The sequence below is a fragment of the Terrapene carolina genome, unplaced genomic scaffold (assembly GCF_002925995.2).
Source record: "Terrapene carolina triunguis isolate 2854851 unplaced genomic scaffold, T_m_triunguis-2.0 Scaffold96, whole genome shotgun sequence".
In the NCBI taxonomy this organism is placed as follows: domain Eukaryota; kingdom Metazoa; phylum Chordata; order Testudines; family Emydidae; genus Terrapene; species Terrapene triunguis.
This window is the reverse complement of record NW_020664447.1, coordinates 21,696,143-21,717,262: the sequence shown is the minus strand read 5'-3', so window position 1 is coordinate 21,717,262 and position 21,120 is coordinate 21,696,143. Positions and strand designations below refer to the sequence as shown.

General features: G+C 42.8%; 1 protein-coding gene across 1 annotated transcript in view; it reads left to right on the top strand.

Annotated features, from left to right (window-relative positions):
- The window catches only part of ABTB2 (ankyrin repeat and BTB domain containing 2), a 194,821-nt gene that overhangs the window by 115,494 nt on the left and 58,207 nt on the right, over window positions 1-21,120 (top strand). The window lies entirely within an intron of this gene.

The following is a 21,120-nucleotide window of genomic DNA, read 5'->3' as shown; positions in this document are numbered from 1 at the left end:
CCTAAACACTGTGGTTCATGCCCAATTCAGCTCTTTAGTCATTCCATCTGCACTTTGATTTTCCTTGCATGGCTGCACTGAACTGCCTCCCCCCGACATTCTCTTCTCCCTGTCATTTGTGATTCAGTACTGTGCACAGAAATACTCATCTCTTGCTAACAGGAATGACCTCACAATCAGACCCAAGAAGTGATGAGCAGGCAAAATTTTAGTCCTTCCAAGTTAGCCTTGCTTTAGGATTATAATCGGCACCCATAGACTCTCTCATTAAATCTTGGTCTACTGTGAGCAATACCTGGGACTAGGAACAGAGACCGTCCAGTCAGTTGAAATGTGACTTTCACAACACTTAAACCTCTTCAGCCAATCTGCATTCTCGCTTGGTCTAGCTTTTTCCTTTTTTCCCATGACGTGGAAGACCCAGCAGTCTCCAGTCCTAAGATTTCTCTTTGGCAGCAGACAGGGCTGTTAATGTCACTAGGAAAAAGCAGTTGGATCCAAAAGGTGATCAGTCACATGCTACTGATATCACCTTCTCATCTAGTAGATTACTGATTGGTTCTGGAGCACTTCCATGGTGTGCTTGTTTATTGCACATCAGTAGTGAGGCTGTGCTGGGTACCATGTAATCACCATTTGGGAGGGGATCACTATCCAGAGCCTCATCGCTCGCATTAACTGGGGGATCAACAAAAGGATAACTGAGTGGGAATCTGTTACTTTTAATTTACAATGTAACCTGACTATTTCATAAAGTAACATTTTAAAGAGAGAATCTTTTGCTGTAAGCATTTACCTAACAGAATAATCTAGTCACGTTAACATCCCTGGCAATAAAAAGATCTTCCTTCGACAGCCTACTTTCCTCTCTTGCCAACTGTAGGGATATCAAGAAGATTCAGTGTCTATCGTTATCTGCTGAAATACTATAAAAGCTATTGCTAGCCAAATGCCCGCATAGTGGTCATGTTGGTGCTGTGCTCAGCATTGCAGACACTTTGTCTAAAGTGAGAAGCAATGGGGCAGTGCACAGCATTAGTAGCCACCTGGCCTTCTAATGAAGTCCTTTTCTTTCCCTCCTCTCACTCATTTCTTCTGATGGACTGTGGTAGTTCTAGGGCTTGTTTGCACGACAAGTTATGTTGGTATAACTTGTCACTCAGGGGTGTGAATAAGCTACCCCTTTGAGTTACACCGACCTAAGCGCCAGTGTGGATGGCACTATTTTGACGGGAGAGTTTCTCCCGCCGACATAGCTACCGCCTCTCAGGGAGGTGATTTTATTATGCCAGTGGGAGAGCTCTCTCCTGTTGGCAAAACACCTTCATCAGATGCACTAGAGCGGCGCAGCTGCATCGGTGCAACTGTGCTGCCGTAACGCTTCCAGTGTATTGAACAAGATACAAGGATTTATTTCGGGGCCTTGTCACTGACCTGCTGTGACATTGGGCAAGTGGCTCAATTTCTGTACATCTATTGTCTCATCGCAGGGCAAGTTCCAAGGTGTAATTCATGATTATTTGCAAAGATATCTGAGTTGCTTTTGATGAAAGTTGCTTATCAGACTGGAAAATACTGTAACAAATGTATGACCATGGAAGACTTTGCAGTTATCCCTTTGTTGCACCCCAGCAGGTCACCCAGGAGTGGGTGTGATGGGTTGGATCACAGAAACCTCCCTGGGAGCTGCCACCTGATGTGCCAAGACTACCTCTGCTCCTGTTTTCCCTGCCAGCTAAGGACTCCAGCACCCTGTCTTGCTGAGCCAGATGCTCCCGTCTGCTCCAACATAGACCCAGGGTCTGAATTACTTGCCTCAAAGCTGCAGGTTTAACTGAAAGCAGCTCACAGAAGTGTGCTTGTCTTTAGCACTCAGATGCCCAACTCCCAATGGGGTCTAAACCCATATAAATCTGTTTTACCCTGTATAAAGCTTATGCACGGTAAACTCATAAATTGTTCGCCTTCTATAACACCGATAGAGAGAGAGATGCACAGTTGTTTGCTCCCCCAGGTATTAATACATACTCTGAGTTAATAAGTAAAAGTGATTTTATTAAATACAGAAAGTAGGATTTAAGTGGTCCCAAGTAGTAACAGACAGAACAAAGTAAGTCACCAAGCAAAATAAAATGCGCAAATCTATGTCTAATCAAACTGAATACAGGTAATCTCACCCTCAGAGATGCTTTAGTAAGTTTTTTCCTCAGACCGGACACCTTCCAGGCCTGGGCACAATTCTTTCCCCTGGTCTAGCTCTTGTTCCAGCTCAGGTGGTAGCTAGGGGATTCTTCATGATGGCTCCTCTCTCTCCCTTTGTTCTGTTCCACCCCTTTATATATCTTTTGCATAAGGCGGGAACCCTTTGTCCCTCTGGGTTTCCACCCCCCCTCACTGGAAAAGCACCAGGTTAAAGATGGATTCCAGTTCAGGTGACATGATCACATGTCACTGCAAGACTTCATTACCCACTTGCCAGCACACACATATACAGGAAGACTCACAGGTGAAACACAGCCATCTGCAGACAATGGTCCTGGTTAATGGGAGTCCTCAAGATTCCAAACCACCATTAATGGCCCACACTTTGCATAATTACAATAGGCCCTCAGAGTTATATCTTTCTAGTTTTAGATACAAGAGTGGTACATTTATACAAATAGGATGATCACACTCAGTAGATTATAAGCTTTGTAATGATACCTTACAAGAGACCTTTTACATGAAGCATATCCCAGTTACATTATATTCACTTATCATATTTTTATAAAACCATATAGACTGGACAGCGTCACAGTGGGCATGGAACTTGATCTTCCTAGTCCAGAAGGACAAGCCTCAGACACTTCATCTTGTATTAGTAGAGGGCCTATGAGTCAGGATGCAGCAGTTCTGATTCTGTCCACTAGAGATCAACATCCAGAGTTGAGGTCAGTAGCCTCTGTGTTTGGAACACTCAGTACGCTGCTGCCAAGGCATCTTCCTCTTTTTCTAAAGCTTTTGTCTGAGTGTGAGACAGAGTGGTAGGTGTGTACGTGTGTGTGTGAATGCCATCCCTTTCCTCAGTGGGGGCTTCTGTCCTCCCTTTGTGCTGTCTGTGCTACAATGTGAACCTGTCCTGCCCTAGCCCTGTAGAGACTTTTTCTTTTTCCTCTGCCATGTGACAGTCTGATTCATTGTGCTCAGTGCCTCAGCCAAAGGAGGTCCTCTCCACAAAGAGCTGAACTCCAAGCGTCAATAAAAGAATTCCTGGCAATGGCATAAATCTCTAATTAGGTCAGGCTCTCTGGTTATATTTCCTAGGAAGCACAATCTAATTAGCACCACCCTCCGTTATGAAAGAACTACAGCAGTGGTGGTCAACTTTTTTTCATTTGTGGACCCCTAAAAAATTTCAAATGGAGGTGCAGACCCTTTTGGAAATCTTAGGCATAGTCTGCGGACCCCAGGTTGGAAACCACTGAACTACAGCAAGGTGGTACAATGGCAAAATATATATTAAGTAATTGAGCCCAAAATGGGCCGGTGCATAAATACAATGGTCGCAGTAGACTGTATTCTCTCATGTTTTTAAAATTCATGAGATACTAATTCTCAGTCTCTAATATATCTGGCACGTTAGCAACTTGGGATGTGGTAATGATTCTAAGCTCTTTAAATAACTGTCAAATCTGAGGGTTGTTAGCAGTGTTGCTTTTTTCATGTTTTTGGGGTTTTTTGATTTTTTTTTTTTAAAGAGGCCTTTGTTCTATAATAAAAACTCAGGCAACCTTTGGTGGAATTTTTTGTTTTGTTTTGTGTGTGTGGTTTTTTTGAAGAACTATTTAGAGTATTAAAATAACACTATGGATCTATTAATCTCTGACCAGTTACTTAACCAAGTATTTTGTTCTTAATGTAAATGTCTAGTAATAAAACAGTTTCCAAACATTCTTTTAAAAACAAAACTCAAAGAGGCACTGTTGGAAACTGAATTGCTGCTTGGACGAGTTATATTTAGAGCCCTAATGGATGCTAAGGGTTGCCCGTTGGTGATGAAGCACAAGTTATGCTTGTTGTACAAACTATAAATGGCTATGACCAAGGAATTACGGATTAAAAAGTGCCTCTGTTTCAGATGATCTGAGGGCAGGAACAGGGTGTAGTAATGGATGTTTAATGCAGGGCTCTAAAGATATTGCCAAATTCTGATTGTCCCATCACCACTGAAGGGTCTCTAGAGGGAAATGGCACTGTTCAAAAATAGGTAGCGAGCATGTTCTTGTGTATACAACATATTGGGCACTGGTGGAAAGGCAGAATCCCCGATTGTGTGGTGTGGATGAGGGGAGAGAGCATAGAAGCAACGAAGGAGAATACAATAGGCCCTGGAAAGCCAAAGAAACTGAGACACATCATGGAGGGAAATAAGATCAAAAGAGAGGAGTGAGCATGGATGTAGATAAGGGGAGACAGGTCAGGGCAGCACTGAGAAAGTAGGAGAGAGGCCATCGAAGAGCAGAGAGAGGGCCTGAGCCTACGGCTGTTGCATGAGTGGAATTCTCATTGACTCTAGGGTTCTTGTGAGCTTTCTTTGTTATTGCCTTTGTTGATAAAGTTTTCTAAGATTATTGGATGGGAGGAGATATAGAAGTGCAAAACATTATTATTAAGAGAATGACATCCCATATTGTAGAAAAAGTGGCCTGCCAAATACTTCCAAGTATTTATTTGAGTAAATCGGAATCAAAAGACAAATGGATTCTTTTTCAATATACAGTTGACACAGACCTTTAGCACTATCCAAATTATTCTGGACCATGTAAATAACCCTGTCAAGAGGCACATGGGTTTTGTTTTCAGACACAAACATTCTTTCGAGAGTGGGAAGTGCTGATGTTTGTTTATTCCAAAACTTGAGCTCACCAAGACATTTTAATGAGAGCTCCAGGCAAGTTCTGTAAAGATGGGGAGGTCTCGTGATTAATGAGCTGTGCATGCAGGTTAATGCTGGTCTGGCCAGTTTACCTCTCCTGATTGTATTGTTTATTGTAGTCGGAGTGTCAATAGAGTACAGTACATTGGAGGTTAACTCTGTGTGTGAAACTGCAATGTACTGTATGTGTCATTTATTTCAATTGCTTTTTTAAAATAAATGGCCCTAGAGATGAACATTCCCTGAGTTTGTCGGCTAGACACAGAGATTAGCTTGAGTCAATGACTGACAATCCCATCCTTTTGTGAGTCATTTGTGTTTACCTATATGACATGCACATGACTATCTAATGGAGACATCAGCCTGACCCTTCATAGTCCACTTTCATAGACTGTACCAGGTGAACTGAGTCAGAGGCAATGGTGCTAGAGCTTACTCATTCATATACAGAGGTGGGCAAGAAACCAATTGTTCAGTTCACTGGCAGTTCCAAAAAATCAAGAAAAAATGTGGTTCAGGTTAAACTGAATCCAGACATTTTTGGCAAATTGTGAATCTAGCTGCTTCTCCCTCTCCCCCCCGTCCCCCCAAATCTAGCAAATCTGTGTCAAATTCACAAATAGTTTTGTGAACTGAAACTGCATTTTTTGGTGAATAATCTATTTGTCTGAAAAATGTTACGCATTTCTACTCATCTATTGTAATGACAGTATCATGTATTGAGCAGTTCTGATGCTGTCTGATATTACTGTGCATCATAGGGACTATATTGCGAATGGAGATTATCCTTAGCTCATGTGGTAGTCGCCTGTCTTTTAGGAGCAGGAGGACCTGAATTCTGTCACCATGAAGTTCTTATTTGGTCATGGATTTGATACAATATTAGGTATTAAAAATATGTGTAGAGTGAGATACCAGTAGTGGCAACCTACAGTGGTTTAAAGCAGCTCATACCTACAGCCTCCTAAATATTGGGAGGTAGTTAGAAGTGCATTCTAAATTGTAAAAGGGGGGGGGACCCTTTTGTAAAGCTTTGTTTTTTAATTTGAGATGTACAGAATTATTTATTTCTCATGTTTAGAGAATTCCAAATGATTGATGTAATTATGGTTTTGATGTTGATTAACAGATCTATTGATCTATTTTTAATGTTACTGTAATGGTATATTAAATCCAACCAGAAAAAAACAGAATGAGGATTCGTTTAATCAGATTAAGATCTTAACTACCCAGGGAAATTAACTGGAATAACTATTGTGGAATATATTAATGCACAGTAGCTATTCCAGAATATTCTTTCATGGACACTCAATAGTCACTTTATTCCAGAAAAATTCCTTCACTTTGGAAGAGCACTAATTATTCTAGAATTATTCCATAATTGTGTCTATACAAGGAGCAATTCTGGAACAGCTATTGTGGAATAGTTTTTATTCTGCAGTAGTTATTCCAGTCAATTTCTCCATGTAGACAGTAAAAGAATTGGAAGTCATAAGAGTTCCAAATTTATCATCCTCTAACTGTCTGGCAGATAATAGGATGTAGAACTAAACCCAAATGAAGTGAGATCATTATGGCATTGTACAAAGAGCTTAATGAGACCTCATCTCTGGGCACAATTCAAGCACCTCTATTTCAGGAAGGAGAGTGAAGAATCAGGAGTGGCTCAGAGGCTAACAAGGATAAAAGACAGTGGGGCTCTAATTGTGCCAGCTTGTACCTTGATCTCCCTCCCACCCCAGCTATCTCAAATTAAGATTTATTTATTTTTTTTAAAATGGAGATATCCTATCTCCTAAAACTGGAAGGGATCTTGAAAGGTCATCGAGTCCAGCCCCCTGCCTTCACTAGCAGGACCAAATACTGATTTTGCCCCAGATCCTTAAGTGACCCCCTGAAGGATTGAACTCTCAACCCTGGGTTTAGCAGGCCAATGCTCAAACCACTGAGCTATCCCTCATGCTACACTATGCTACAATTATGCTACACTAGTATTTAGGTGGGAGATTTACCAAAAAAAAAAAAAAAAGTGGATTGCTGGAAGTGGTGTTACACTGTTCCTTCTGAGCTTACTGGCCTTATGCCTCAATGTGGTGCTAAGGGACATGGAGCTGCCATCTTTCAGATGAGATTAGGGTGACCTCCTTTTCAAAAGGCAAAAGCGGGACACAAGAAGGAGACCCACCCCTCTCCGTGGCCCTGCCCCCTGGCCAAGCTGAAAGCTGGAGCTGGGCCATGGGAAGAGATGCCCAGGGAGCCCAGGCCGCTGTATGGAGCCCCGGACCCTCCATCTTCCCTGAGCAAGAGACTAGGGCCCACCTCAGCCTCCCCCACACTGGGAAGAGGTTGGTGCCACCCCTGAGCCTCGAGCAGGCACGGAGCGGTGCTGCAGGGAATCCGGGACAAATGCTGCCCGGGAGTCATTCAGCCTGGGACCGGGACTTGAACTCTGCATTTTGGGACTGTCCCGCCCAAAACAGGATGGGTTGTCACCCTAGATGACAAGTAAATTTCTTATGGCATGTTTTGTAAGAGTAACTATGTAATCCCGGAGTCCTAGCCAAAATCTATTTTACCTGCCTAAAATCCATTCTACCTTCCCACATTCCCCTGTGTAGTTTCAACTTGATAAACCCTGTCTCTTCCTGTCCTAAGCTGAGTGTTTGTATTGTTGTGCACTGTTAGAGCTACTGTGTTTCACCCCAGAGTTTAGCTGCATTTCAGGTGAGGTGGGGTGATCCCTATGCACACTTTGCAAAGCACTTTGGATTCTTTGGGGTAAAACTGAATGAAAGATGTTAATGTTATTAACTAAAAAAGGACCATAAGAAAATTACTGTCAGTACAGGGGACATTACTGAGATGTAGGTGTATGATTCTGAATGAGTGAAGAAGTTAGATGACAAGATGATTTAAGAAAGCCGCTTCTGTCAAATCACCCTGGAGGGGAAGGAAGTATTATTCCCATTTTACAGTTAAGTGAACAGAGAAACAGGGAGATCTAATAAGTTGGCCAAGGTCACACAGCAAGTCAGTGTCAGACCTGGAAATAGAACCTTGGCAGCATAACACCAAGTCTCCTGCTCTACCCATTAGACAGCACTCACTGTTGGCAAATGAGTCTGTTTTCTTCACTTCTTCCAGAAGGCTTGTGGCAAATTATACGGTGCCTCATAAAGCTTCTCTCCGTTTGTCGATGTGATATTTACAGCCCTGTAGAGGGTTTGCTCTTTAATGAGTCTAATTGGAATCTGAAAACAGAAGTTTGTAAAAGCACAGAGGGTTTATTCCAAAACCTACTGTTACTGCTGAGCTGCAGGGTGCTATTATACCCTCGAATTCCACATGGAAGTTCTGATGCCAAGAATGCTGGTGATCTTAGAGAGAATGGCCCTACGCTTGGAGATTGTGTTTGTTTGGCACCCACAGCACATCGGATTCTTTTCAAGTAGCTGCAATGGTTGCACTACAAGGAATTTACGTTTCTAGAAATTGAGGGAAAATATTAAAGTTCCTTTGTCTCTTTTTAGTGACATCAAAGACCACATTTTCAAATGACTTCACCATAGCCTGTAAAACAGTAAGCATAGTTTTCCAGACCCAAGTTAAAACACAGCCATGCCACTTATTTAAAATCTGGGCTACTTGACAACAGAACAATGATTCAATATCGGCAAATTTGGTCTAACCAGGGGTTCTGAATGAGGAGATGTGGGCAATGCAGAGATCTGGCACTAACTCCCTCTGTGAGCTTGGACAACTAACTTCAGCTCTTTTTTGTCTTTGTTTCCCCACCTATGATATTGAGGTAATGATGGTGGCCCTCCTGCCACAGCACTGAGAGCCTCAGGTAAAAGGTGATTCATAGATTCATAGATTCTAGGACTGGAAGGGACCTCGAGAGGTCATCGAGTCCAGTCCCCTGCCCGCATGGCAGGACCAAATACTGTCTAGACCATCCCTGATAGACATTTATCTAACCTACTCTTAAATATCTCCAGAGATATTTGATGTATAATAACAAAAGAATGGCCATACTGGGTCAGACCAATGGTCCATTTAGCCCAGTATCCTGCCTTCTGACAGTGGCCAGAGCCAGATGCTTCAGAGGGAATGAACAGAACAGGGCAGTTATTGAGTGATCCATCCCCTGTCTTCCTGTCCCAGCTTCTGGCAGTCAGAGATTTCAGGACACCCAGAGCATGGGGTTGTGTCCCTGACTGTCTTGGCTAATGAACTTATCTAATTCTTTTTTGAACCCAGTTATATGTTGGCCTTCACAACATCCCTTGGCCATGAGTTCCACAGGTTGACTGTGCGTTGTGTGAAGAAGTACTTCCTTTTGTTTGTTTTAAATCTGCTGCCTATTAATTTCATTGGGTGACCTCTAGTTCTTGTGTTATGTGAAGGGGTAAATAACACCTTCTGTGACGTTGCACTCCATAATGCTTTATAGAAGTATGCTTATGAGTGTAAATATGATATAACTGGAATATGTTTTATGCTAGATATGCCATGTAACACATCTCTGCAAAGGTTAAGATCTACTGAATATATTCATCCTGTTTGTATGCATGTATCATTTTTGTATTCAAAGTTATGAATATTGGCTAGGTACTTGTTTGATTTTAAGTAGCCTCAGTGAAGCAGTTGGTCAGCTTCTTGAGAAAAGACTATTCTCAGTAAGTGCCCAATCAAGAAACACTTAAGCTAACAATGAACTTTGAGAGATGCCAATCCACATCTGAGCTTTTCTGGGAATGTGGCATCGGCCTGTAAGGAACTGAGTCATGCATGGACATGTGACTTGCCCATGTGACTCCAAGAATCCATCTTGGAGCTGGATCTTGCATAGGAGAGGGGAAGGGGTTTCCACCCACAAAAGAGAGACTATACAGACGCTCCCCGGGTTATGCAAGACCTGACTTACGCAAATCCGCACTTATGGAAAAAGTTCCGTAAGCTAGAAATAGGAGGGTGGTTTTTTTGTTTTGTTTTTTTTAATGGTCGGAGATGCATTTCTGACTTATGCAAAATTTGAGTTTGCATAGGAGGAGCAAAGTCGGGGAGCGTGTCTATAAGCCCCTGGGGAAACCCCTCCATTTTGTCTTCAGCTGGCACAAAAGATAGCCTCTCCTCCCCAAGGAGATGCCTGAAAGAAACTGGAACAAAGGACAGTAACTACGGGGTGTGAGTGATTGCTGGACCCAGACTAGGAGGAAGTCGAGTCTGTAAAAGAGGCTTATTGGAACATCTCTGAGGATGAGCTTTACCAGCATTTAGTTTTTTACCTTATTAGGCTTAGACTTGCGTGTTTTATTTTATTTTGCTCGGTAATTCACTTTATTCTGTCTGTTATTACTTGGAAGCACTTAAATCCTACTTTTTATATTTAATAAAATCACTTTTTACTTATTAATTAACCCAGAGTAAGTATTAATACCTGGTGGGGGGGGGGGAAGCAAACAGCTGTGCATATCTATCAGTGTTATAGAGGGTGGACAATTTATGAGTTTACCCTGTATAAGCTTTATACAGGGCAAAACGGATTTATTTGGGGTTTGGATCCCATTGGGAGCTGGGTATCTGAGTGCTGGAGACAGGAGCACTTCTTAAGCTGTTTTCAGTTAAGCCTGCAGCTTGTGGGGCATACTTGGATCTGTGTTTGCAGCAGGCAAGCGTGTCTGGCTCAAATAAGACAAGGTACTGAAGTCCCAAGCTGTCAGGGAAAATGGGCTCAGAGGTAGTCTAGGCACATCGGGTGGCAGTCCTAAAGGGGTTTCTGTGATCCAACCCGTCACACCTTCCCTATTCACTTTCTCCACACTAGTCATGATTTTATAGCTCTCTAGCATATCCCCTGTGACGGGTTGGATCACAGAAACCCCCTTGGGAGCTGCCACCTGATGTGCCAAGACTACCCTTGCTTCTGTTTTCCCCGCCAGCTCAGGACTCCAGCACCCTGTCTTGCTGAGCGAGACACTTCAGTCTGGCTCCAACACAGACCCAGGGTCTGAATCACTTGTCCCAAAGCTGCAAGTTTACCTAAAAACAGCTCACAGGAGTGTGCTTGTCTTTAGCACTCAGATGCCCAACTCCCAATGGCGTCTAAACCCAGATAAATCCGTTTTACCCTGCATAAAACTTATGCAGGGCAAACTCAAATTGTTCGCCCTCTATAACACTGATAGAGAGATATGTACAGCTGTTTGCTCCCCCAGGTATTAATACATACTCTGAGTAAATTACTAAATAAAAAGTGATTTTATTAAATACAGACAGTAGGATTTAAGTAGTTCCAAGTAGTAACAGACAGAACAAAGTAAGTCACAGGCAAAATAAAATAAAATGCGCAAATCTATGCCTAATCAAACTAAATACAGATAATCTCACCCTCAGAGATGCTTCAGTAAGTTTTTCTCAGACTGGACACCTTCCAGGCCTGGGCACAATTCTTTCCCCTGGTACAGCTCTTGTTCCAGCTTAGGTGTTATCTAGTGGATTCTCCATGATGGCTCCTCTCTCCCTTGTTCTCTTCCACCCCTTTATATATCTTTTGCATAAGGCGGGAACCCTTTGTCCCTCTGGGTTTCAACCCCCCCCTCACTGGAAAAGCACCAGGTTAAAGATGGATTCCAGTTCAGGTGACATGATCACATGTCACTGCAAGACTTCATTACTCACTTGCCAGCACACACATATACAGGAAGACTCAAAGGTAAATACAGCCATCTGCAGACAATGGGAGTCATCAAGATTCCAAACCATCCTTAATGGCCCACACTTTACATAATTACAATAGGCCCTCAGAGTTATGTTTTATATTTCTAGTTTTAGATACAAGAGTGGTACATTTCTACAAATAGGATGATCACACTCAGTAGATTATGAGCTTTGTAATGATACCTTACAAGAGACCTTTTGCATGAAGCATATCCCAATTACATTACATTCACTTATATTTTTATAAAACCATATAGACTGCACAACGTCACATCCCCATTTAGTCATCTCTTTTCTAAACTGCACGGTCCCAGTCTTTTTAATCTCTCCACATATGGAAGCTGTTACATACCCCTAATCATTTGTGTTGCCCTTTTCTGTACCTTTTCCAATTCTAATGTGTGTTTTTTGAGCTGGGGATGACTGAAACTGCACACACAATATTCAAGGAGTGGGCATACTATGGATTTGTATAGAGGCATTATTATATTTTCTGTTTTATTATCTATCCTTTTCCTAGTGGTTCTTAACTTTCTATTAGCCTTTTTGACTGCTCCAGATTGCAAAGTATGTTTATGATGAACTTTATGGAAACTTACCTGGTTTTCCAGTATCCTTTAAAATACCAGCTCAGGATATGAGTTCATCAGATTATGTAAAATTCAGCAATTGGGATCAGGTCAGTGGTTGGACAGGAGACCTCCAAGGAAAACTCACGTGGTGTGGGAAGTAGGACTGGTGATTGAGTAAGTAGCATGCTTCTCTCTGAATCAATAACCAATGCCCTGTTGCTGTGTTTGTTGGTAGTGTGCTGCTCTTCTGCCATCTTCATGTCAACTTTTGAATATGATGTAAAAAAGAGGCTCTATCCACTCTTGATCATCTGGAATGCCATTTGTCCCAGCCACACCATGGAACTTCCAATATCCTACCTATACCTCCCACCTCCACCCCAACCCCAGCATTTTCAATGGTCACCTCCCTTTCCCAAAACAGTTATTTGTTGCAGATGTAGCATGGCAGCCATGTTCCATCCCAGAGATGATTGTATTTCAAGGATGAGTGAAATAAAAACTTGTTAGTGTTTATAACGGTCCAGTATTAATAGAAAGCATGATTAGTTCTGTGAGATTACCCAGGCATTTAAGGATTTGTGCTGACTGACAGTGGCCTTACAGATTTTCTGTACCATAATGTACACCAAAAGTTAATGTAATAGCTCACCTAGAGCTGCAGAATCTGTAAACTCTGATTGTTCCACATATTTATGGAATATCGGGACTGGTGAACTAGGTTATAGCAGAGGGATAATGGACTTTCAGGGTGTCCTTAAGCCTGCAGTTTTGGGGCATCTTTATGCTTGAGCCATATAATGCCCATTGATATTTTGCAAATAATGACCAGATTGTTTTCTAGAAGACAATGCTGGCTCTTGATAACATTACTTAAGCCCAGACAAACTTTGGCTGCCAGTATTAGTCTTTGATGCGTGCATTAGGTCACAAAGTATGTTCCACTCATGAAACTGAGAGACTGTCAGCTCCGCCTAGAGCTAAATGTAGTACAGATGGGCACTGTAAAAGTTTCCCCACCCTCCCCTGCCAAACAGTCATGACCTTCAACACCCATAACTATTCCAATCTTGGCACCAACCCCTCACCCTGGCCATCACCCCTAAATCCTGACCTACACTTCTGCTATTTTAGTCCAGCCCCCAAATCTCTATCCCCTCATCTCTACAAGTGTCCTGACTACAGCACCCCCTACTCTCCCACTCCTGGCTATGCTTGTGCACCACAGTCCTGACTGGTATTGTCACATGGAGCCCTGGCTATCCCTCAGAAGAGGCTGCCAGTTGTGCCAGATTGTGTATGTATGTGAGGGGCTTGGTGTGGAAAGATGGCCACAAACAATCAGTGTGAGACCACAAACTCATTTTAATGTGTGGGTGTGTGAATTGATCTGATCTCTACCCAGCAGTTTCCAGAACTGAACAGCTAAGACAGTGGCTCTTAAACTGTGCACCACTGAGCACTTGTAGATAATTTAGGGACCCTTCTGTCTTAGTGCTTAAGCCTTTCTCTCTCTTCCCCTGTCTCCTTCTCCCCATTTGTTTTGAATTAAGGTATGATTGTTAAATGTGGATGCTCATACATCTGACTGGTTTTGATTTCTCTTACTGCTGACAGAGCCCCACTGAATGATGTGCCCATCTGCTTTGTAATCACTTCATGCAAAACTGTTACTTTCCCATTAGTTAGCACTTATAAGCACTCTTCTCCCATCACAAGCTTATTTCCCAACTCCTGTCTTCCTAGCAGAGTGATACATGACTGTACCTGATCTCAGAACATGACATGTTTTCATTTGTATATGTTATGGGAGGAACACTTCAGCTGGCTGGTTTTCTTTGGTGTACTCTGCTGTCAGAAGGAACAGTAGACTATGGCTGTGATCATGTCAGATTTCATAAAACCAAGCAGGCTTGAGCTTTCATAGTACTTGGATGAGAGCCTGCCAAGGAGAAAAACAAGGGGCTCCAGGATATGGCATTGACTTGGTAGGTGATGCTCTTTGTTCTCAGTTAGTTCTGAATCAGTGTAGCATGGCACTGCGGTGCGAGACAGAAATTAATGGAGTCCCTCACCACTCATGATGTTTAAGATTTATGGCACTTTTTGTAGAAAAAGGACATCTGTCTTTGTGTCCCACCCAAACTCCAGAATGGGTAATTAGAGTTGCAATTGGATTAGAGCAGTGGTGGGCAATCTGCGGCCCGTCAGGGTAATTCGCTGGCGGGCCGCGAGACAGTTTGTTTACATTGACCGTCCGCAGGCACGGCTGCCCGCAGCTCCCAGTGGCTGTGGTTCGCCGTTCCCGGCCACTGGGAGTTGCGGGAAGTGGTGCGGGCTGGCTGCCTCTTCTCGCAGCTCCCATTGGCCGGGAATGGCAAACGGCAGCCACTGGGAGCTGCGGGTGGCCGTGCCTGCGGACGGTCAATGTAAACAAACTGTCTCACAGCCTGCCAGCGGATTATCCTGACAGGCCGCAGGTTGCCCACCACTGGATTAGAGTCTTCTTGATTTCCTAAGTGAAATCCTGGTCCCATTGAAATCAATGGGAGTCTTGCCACCAACTTCAATGGGGCCAGGATTTCACCCTTCTGTCTCTAAAAATGTTACTTCTACAAGCCTATTGGATTCAGGTAACATTTGACCTCTGTAAATGTTCCGTATGGAACTAATCACAAGCCATATATTGCAAAATTGTCTTAATGCCCATGACAGAAGACATTTTTCTTTCTTATTTTTGATCCTCTTGATGGATCCTATGTATTATTTACATTTTTTGTTTTGATGCGTATGTGACTCATACAAAATGTATCATGATTAAGGATAGGTAAATGGCTAAATATGATCCTGAATCTAGTGAGTGCTCCCAGAGCTGTCAAAAATTCATCTTTAGGTTTAATTTCCTGAAATGGATCTTTGTCTCATGTTTGTTTTGTTTGTTGATGTTATGGTAATGTCTAGGAAGTCATGAACCCCACTGTGCTAGGCATTGTACAAACCGAACAAAAAGACAGTCCTAGTTCCAAAGAGGTTATTTTTGTTCTGCCCAGAGGAAAGGTATTTAAAACAAATGTAATTTTATTGGTTTTATCTAAAAACAAGTTAAAGCGCAACATGTAACCCTCTCCTTCTCTCCATACTCCCCAACATATGCCCCGGGGGATAGCAATGTCTGTTTTCTGTAACCTAATATATCCTGAACCAAGTTCTTAGACTTTGTCACACCTTTCATATAGAGTTAGTGCCCTGTGCAATCTCCAGAAGAAATCCCAGATGGCAAAATTCCATTGCTTTTCAGACCAGTCTCACTGGCTCTTTACCACTTCTGAGAGGCCACCTCTTAACCTCTAAACATCATGTAACCATTTGGAAGACCTCAAAGAGCTGACAAAGTAGTCAGGAAGCTGTCCTCCAACGCGAAAGATTTAGATTACAGCAGATTTCTGTACCAACTGCTTTAAAGTGCTATGAAGTCCAGAAAACACAATGAAAATCTTCCCATTGCAGGGTCCTTTTTCCATAAACATCACATGCAAACAACCCGGAGAGCATAACAACATACAGATAAAATGTCATGGACATGGGTTTTGATCCCTCTAGCCTGAAATCTCCAAACAAAATCCAGTCAAAACCTAGTTCACCTTCTTTTGATGCCAAACCATAATTGTCACATGATTTTGATGCCAGACAGTAAATTATCCCAGCTTCACTCAAAACTCAGCCCAAGAGTCACTCGCAAAGTTCTCAAACCTTTCTACAAACCTGACTGAGCTTTGAGCTTGAACCAAACCCCACATCAGGTGGAAACTGCAGAGTTGCATGGCCAGCTTGCCTGGGAAGTGCGGCCCAGCAGCCATAACAGCATCCCCACTGCACCACTAAAAGCAACAAGATGTCGAATGGTGTGAACGTTTTTTGTTTTCTGGTCCCTTGAACCAACTCAGATTGCAGAAGCATTTTTCAAGTTGCTCTTAAAAAGCATCAGATTACAGACAACCAGGGCCGGCTCTAGCGTTTTTGCCGCCCCAAGCGCGCGCGCGCACACACACAAAAAAAGCCGCGATCGGCGGCAATTCGGCGGCACGTCCTTCGCTCCCAGAGGGAGTGACGGCCCCACCGCCAAATTGCTGCCGGACGTGCCGCCCTCCTCTTCATTGGCCTCCCCAGGCACCTGCTTGCTACGTTGGTGCCTGGAGCCGGCCCTGCAGACAACAATTCAAAAACCTTCAGGCTAGCAGAATAGTTTCATTTTGAAGAACTGCTTACTGGAACTCCACCCAGTAACTGCCTTTTAAGAGCCCTGGAACAGATTTCGTATATTAAGTGAGGTAGAATAAATCTTGCTTTATTCCCAGCTGCTATTTCAAAAGCTATGGAAATACCAGGAACTAATTACTGTTGTTACACCTTGCCTTGATCACAGAACTATGAAGGTGCTTTCAGTTGGGCTGCTGTGTGTAGTCCTACCTCCCAGGAATGTCGGAAAAGGTTGCTGCTTAAATTGTTGTGATTTTAAGGCCTGATCCATCCCACACTGAAATCAGTAGAAAGACTTTGTTGACATCATTGGGAGTTGGATTAGCTCCTTAATCTCTTTGGCAATAAAAATATATATATAATTTTGTGGCCAGAATACCAGGGCCTGGCCAGGAATGGATGAGAGTCACACAACCAGGGCCGGCTCCAGGGTTTTGGCCGCCCCAAGCAGAAAAAAAAAACAAAAAACCCACGATCGCGATCTGCGGCGGCAATTCGGCGGGAGATCCTTCACTCCGAGCAGGAATGAGGGACCGTCCGCCGAATTGCCGCCGAACAGCTAGACGTGCCGCCCCTTTCCGAAGTGGCCGCCCCAAGCACCTGCTTGGTAAGCTGGTGCCTGCAGCCGGCCCTGCACACAACATAATCCATAGAAGAAAAAAATATTTTCTAGACAACAAAGTGAGCTGTTGATGGATCTTTGCAGCATAGTAATTAAAGGTTGCTTTGGGTTGTTGTTTTGTGGGGGAAATATACCCTTGAAATTCATGTCAACTGTAGTTTTACTCCCAGATTGCAAGTAAAAAGAGAATCTTCAGGCACAAATTAATCTAATTGAGTTATATTTTGCTTATTTAGTTAGCCTTGATCAAAATCAATATAACCATCAATAAAAATATATAAAACCAAATCTAAATTCATAAACAGGCCCTACAGATTCAATCAGAACCATTTACACTTAATATTTTGCATTTTTATAGTATCTTTTATCTGCAAATCTCAAAACACTTTTACTAATATTAATTAAGATTTATAGTACTACTCTAACATCAGTAAACACAATTTTCCCCATTTTATAGATGAGGAAACTGAGGCACAGAGAGGCGATGCAAGTTGCCCAAGGTTGGCAGTCAGTCAGTGGCACAGCCACTCTTAACTCCTTTTCTAACCACTTAGAATATGCTCCACTTCCACCTTTACAAAATCATGATACAAAAGTAAGGTGAGTAAGGTCTTCACAGTCTGACCCATTCATAATAACATATCCCAGTGGTATGTCAAAGCATGTGACATTACCAAATCAGAATCACCATCAGCATCTCCAGCTCGGAGTGAGATTTATACATTGTCCACATCTCTGAGAAGTGAAGTGAAGCATCTGTCTGAGTTTCTGCTTTTTTGTCAAATTAACACTATTTCAGAAGTTATTCCACTTCTGGGTGGGACTGTGTTGTTATCTCTGCTACAGGACATTTCTGATATCTGCAGTCAGAATAGCGTGTTGCAGTGCAATTGACTCTATCCATCATGAAAACCATGTTTGACTCTTGTAGGTTAAAAGATACAAGATCAAATTTGGCTCCCAGTTACACGAGTCCAACCCTAATGGACTCAGTTTGGCTACAGATCCATCTGGGATTCTATTCCTCATCTGCAAAGTGGGGCTAACAGTACTTCCCTACCTCCCATGAAGTGATGGGGACTACAGAAGGAGTACCAAAATTAGCGCAGTAAAGTAGGGTGTAAAACAAGGTGTGCCGAATATTGTACTCGCTACCCAGTCAGTCACTCCTGATAGTCTCTTGAAAAGTTGTGAGCAAAAGTGCTCTTTCTCTCCATTACAGGACCCATTCATCTCCGAGAAAGAATGCAGTGAGTGTAAAATGCAGTAATGAGTAAAAATGAGACCCTTATGAAAGACGGGTACATGTGTGCACTGCTCTCTAATGAAGAGAATCAGAATTGCTCACATATGTATCACAGGCCCTATATGGCAACAGATATAGGAGATTCATGTCAATGGATTTGCAGTTGTTTACGTTGAAGTTGGCTTCTGGCCTTTCGCTTCCTTCACCCAGGCCACAAAGTGTTTCAGATGCCAGCAAGCTTGTTGCTTGCTGGGGGAATGGGATGTATTACTCTGGCCAGTTAAGGAAGGGTGCTGATGTGCCACACAGGAAGCTCTTTCAGAAGGATGGCTATTATGCTGTGGAGCCTTGCAGAAAGGGGAGGCTACAATAGCGGGATAGGGGATGGTTCTCAGGACTCTGTCAGGGACTCGGTACCCTTCAATGGTGAAAAACACACACACTGCTATATTAACAGGAAACACACACTATAAATGCTATTGCTGTGTCTTAAGGGCCTGATCCCAAACCCATTTATATCAATGGAATACCCCCACAGACATCAATGGGCTGTGGATCAGGCCTTAAGGACTTAATTTCATTCTCATCTCCCACTTAAGTAACAGGCATACCTCCCTCCCAGCCAGCGGAAGCACTAGACCCTAAATATTTTGCCCTCTAATACTACTATCCTTTGTGGGCAGATATGAGTGACTTTTCCCAGTGAATAAATCACTTTTATTTCCGACTATCCAAAACTGCCAAGCCATAACCTGAAAAGCTGAGAAAATTTGCTTGATTTGTCTGCCCAGCTTAAATCATTCTACAAAATCTTTATTTGTAATTAAAACAAACAAACAAACTTTCAGTTGAAACCGTTGGGGGAAAAAGCGGGGGGGGGGGGGTGAGGAAGGAGGGTGATCTGCTCCGAAAGCGTTTTTTCCCCCTGCCCGTTTTATTAATGTAAGTGCCCATTTCTGTTTCCACCTTCGTAGAGTTATGTGCTCCATTTGAAACCTTTAACAAATCAGCCCATTTTCCTTCTCCCACTGCTGTAAATTCAATCCATATGTCTTTAAATGTCCTTTCATAGGATTAACATGGAAAAAGGAAATGGGCTCATGCTCTGTATAGGGGTAGTGTAGTGCTGTGTAGGGGTGCAGTGTAGTGAGAGCACTTCCAGTTTGCATATGTTGCTTCTATTAATTCTTAGAACTTGAGCTTCCTAATTATTCAGATTAGAGACCACTGGCAGGGTTTTCTGCATTAGCTAACAGTGATGTACAGTGCAGAGACACAGCAGGATAAATCATTCCCTTATCCTCAGAATGTCCAGGAAGTTCTTGATGCAATCGTTGGCTGTGCCACTGAGCAGGATGTGAAGAGGACGTGTCCCGCTGAATGGGAGAGGGAGGAAGAGATCAATTCTGTATAAAATCTCAAAAGAAAACATAAAGACAAAGTAACAAAGATCTCCCAATGTGGTGCAGGTTAATTGGCAATTATCTGCTTGATGGGGAGGCAGGGGATTGACATGACAAGAGGTGGCTGCAGAATTAGAATGAAGTACTCTCTACACCTAGGACTGGAACAGTAGGGTATTGCATTAGCAGAGCTGTGTGGGGACAAAAGACTGAATAGCTTAGGGTGCCACAGATCAAGATTGAGGTATGCTGGCAGAGAAGTGTATGCGGTCCCAGGTCTGGAATAGCAAGGAATTCAGCAGGTCTGGGTTGAGATACAATGGTAGAGTTGTGTGATAAATCCAGGAGTGGAATTATGGGAGCTGCTGCACATAAGGATTCCAGTGCAATGGTTGAGTTGCCTGCGTAAGCTCGCTCAGTGCCTGCGACATTATGACAGGCTCTAAACAGTACTCACGCCCTTCACTTCCAGGCGCACCAAACTCTCACCCAATTTGGCTCTGTTTTGTTATAGACAAAGGAAGAACTGTGAAGTGATACACAAAGCAGATTGTGGGTTCTGATCACCACTATATAAATTGCTTTTATGTTATTGACCCAACTAGTCATTTTACATCAATGCTCTTGTAAAGAAAGTGAAACGTTTTTATAAACATGCTTAACAACCAGAAAGAGAGAGGAGAGAGAGAGTGTGTGTGGTGTGTGTGTGTGTGTGTGTAACAGAGGGAGAGGTGTTTCCAATCGAACTTTCTATTTCGGTCATTTGTAGAAATGCAAATAAATGCTTTTATGGGCAAGTTTTTCAAAATCAGCTTCCAAGAGTAATCTTACATGCCCAAATGTTCACACACACACAAAAAATCTAAACGTGTGCATTCAAAACTGCCTGCTGTCAGATGCCCAAATGAGATCATTAATGGCCTGGTATTCAGAGCTGCTGAGAATCTTCAGTTCCCATTCACCTCAGCTGGACTTGGCAATTATGCTCAGCAATCTTAAAAATCAGGTCATTGCATCCAACAATCTGATTACAGCTATGCAAGTTCAGCCTCTGGGCACACAATCTCATTTTTGCATATACAGTTTTAGGGTATGTCTACACAGCTAAATAAATAAAAGACCCACAGCAGTGAGTATCAGAGCCTGGTTCAACTGACTTGGGCTTGCGCTGCGGGGCTAAACATAGCAGAGTAGATACTCAGGCGAGAGCCCAGGCTCTGAAACCCAGCAAGGGGGGAGGGCTTTGGAGCCCAAGCCCAAACATCTACACTGCTATTTTTGGCCCTGAAATGCAAGCCTGTCAGTTGACCCAAACTCTGAAATTCACTGCTGTGAGATTTTTTTTTTTTTTTTTTTTTTTTTTTTTTTTTTTTTTTTTTTTT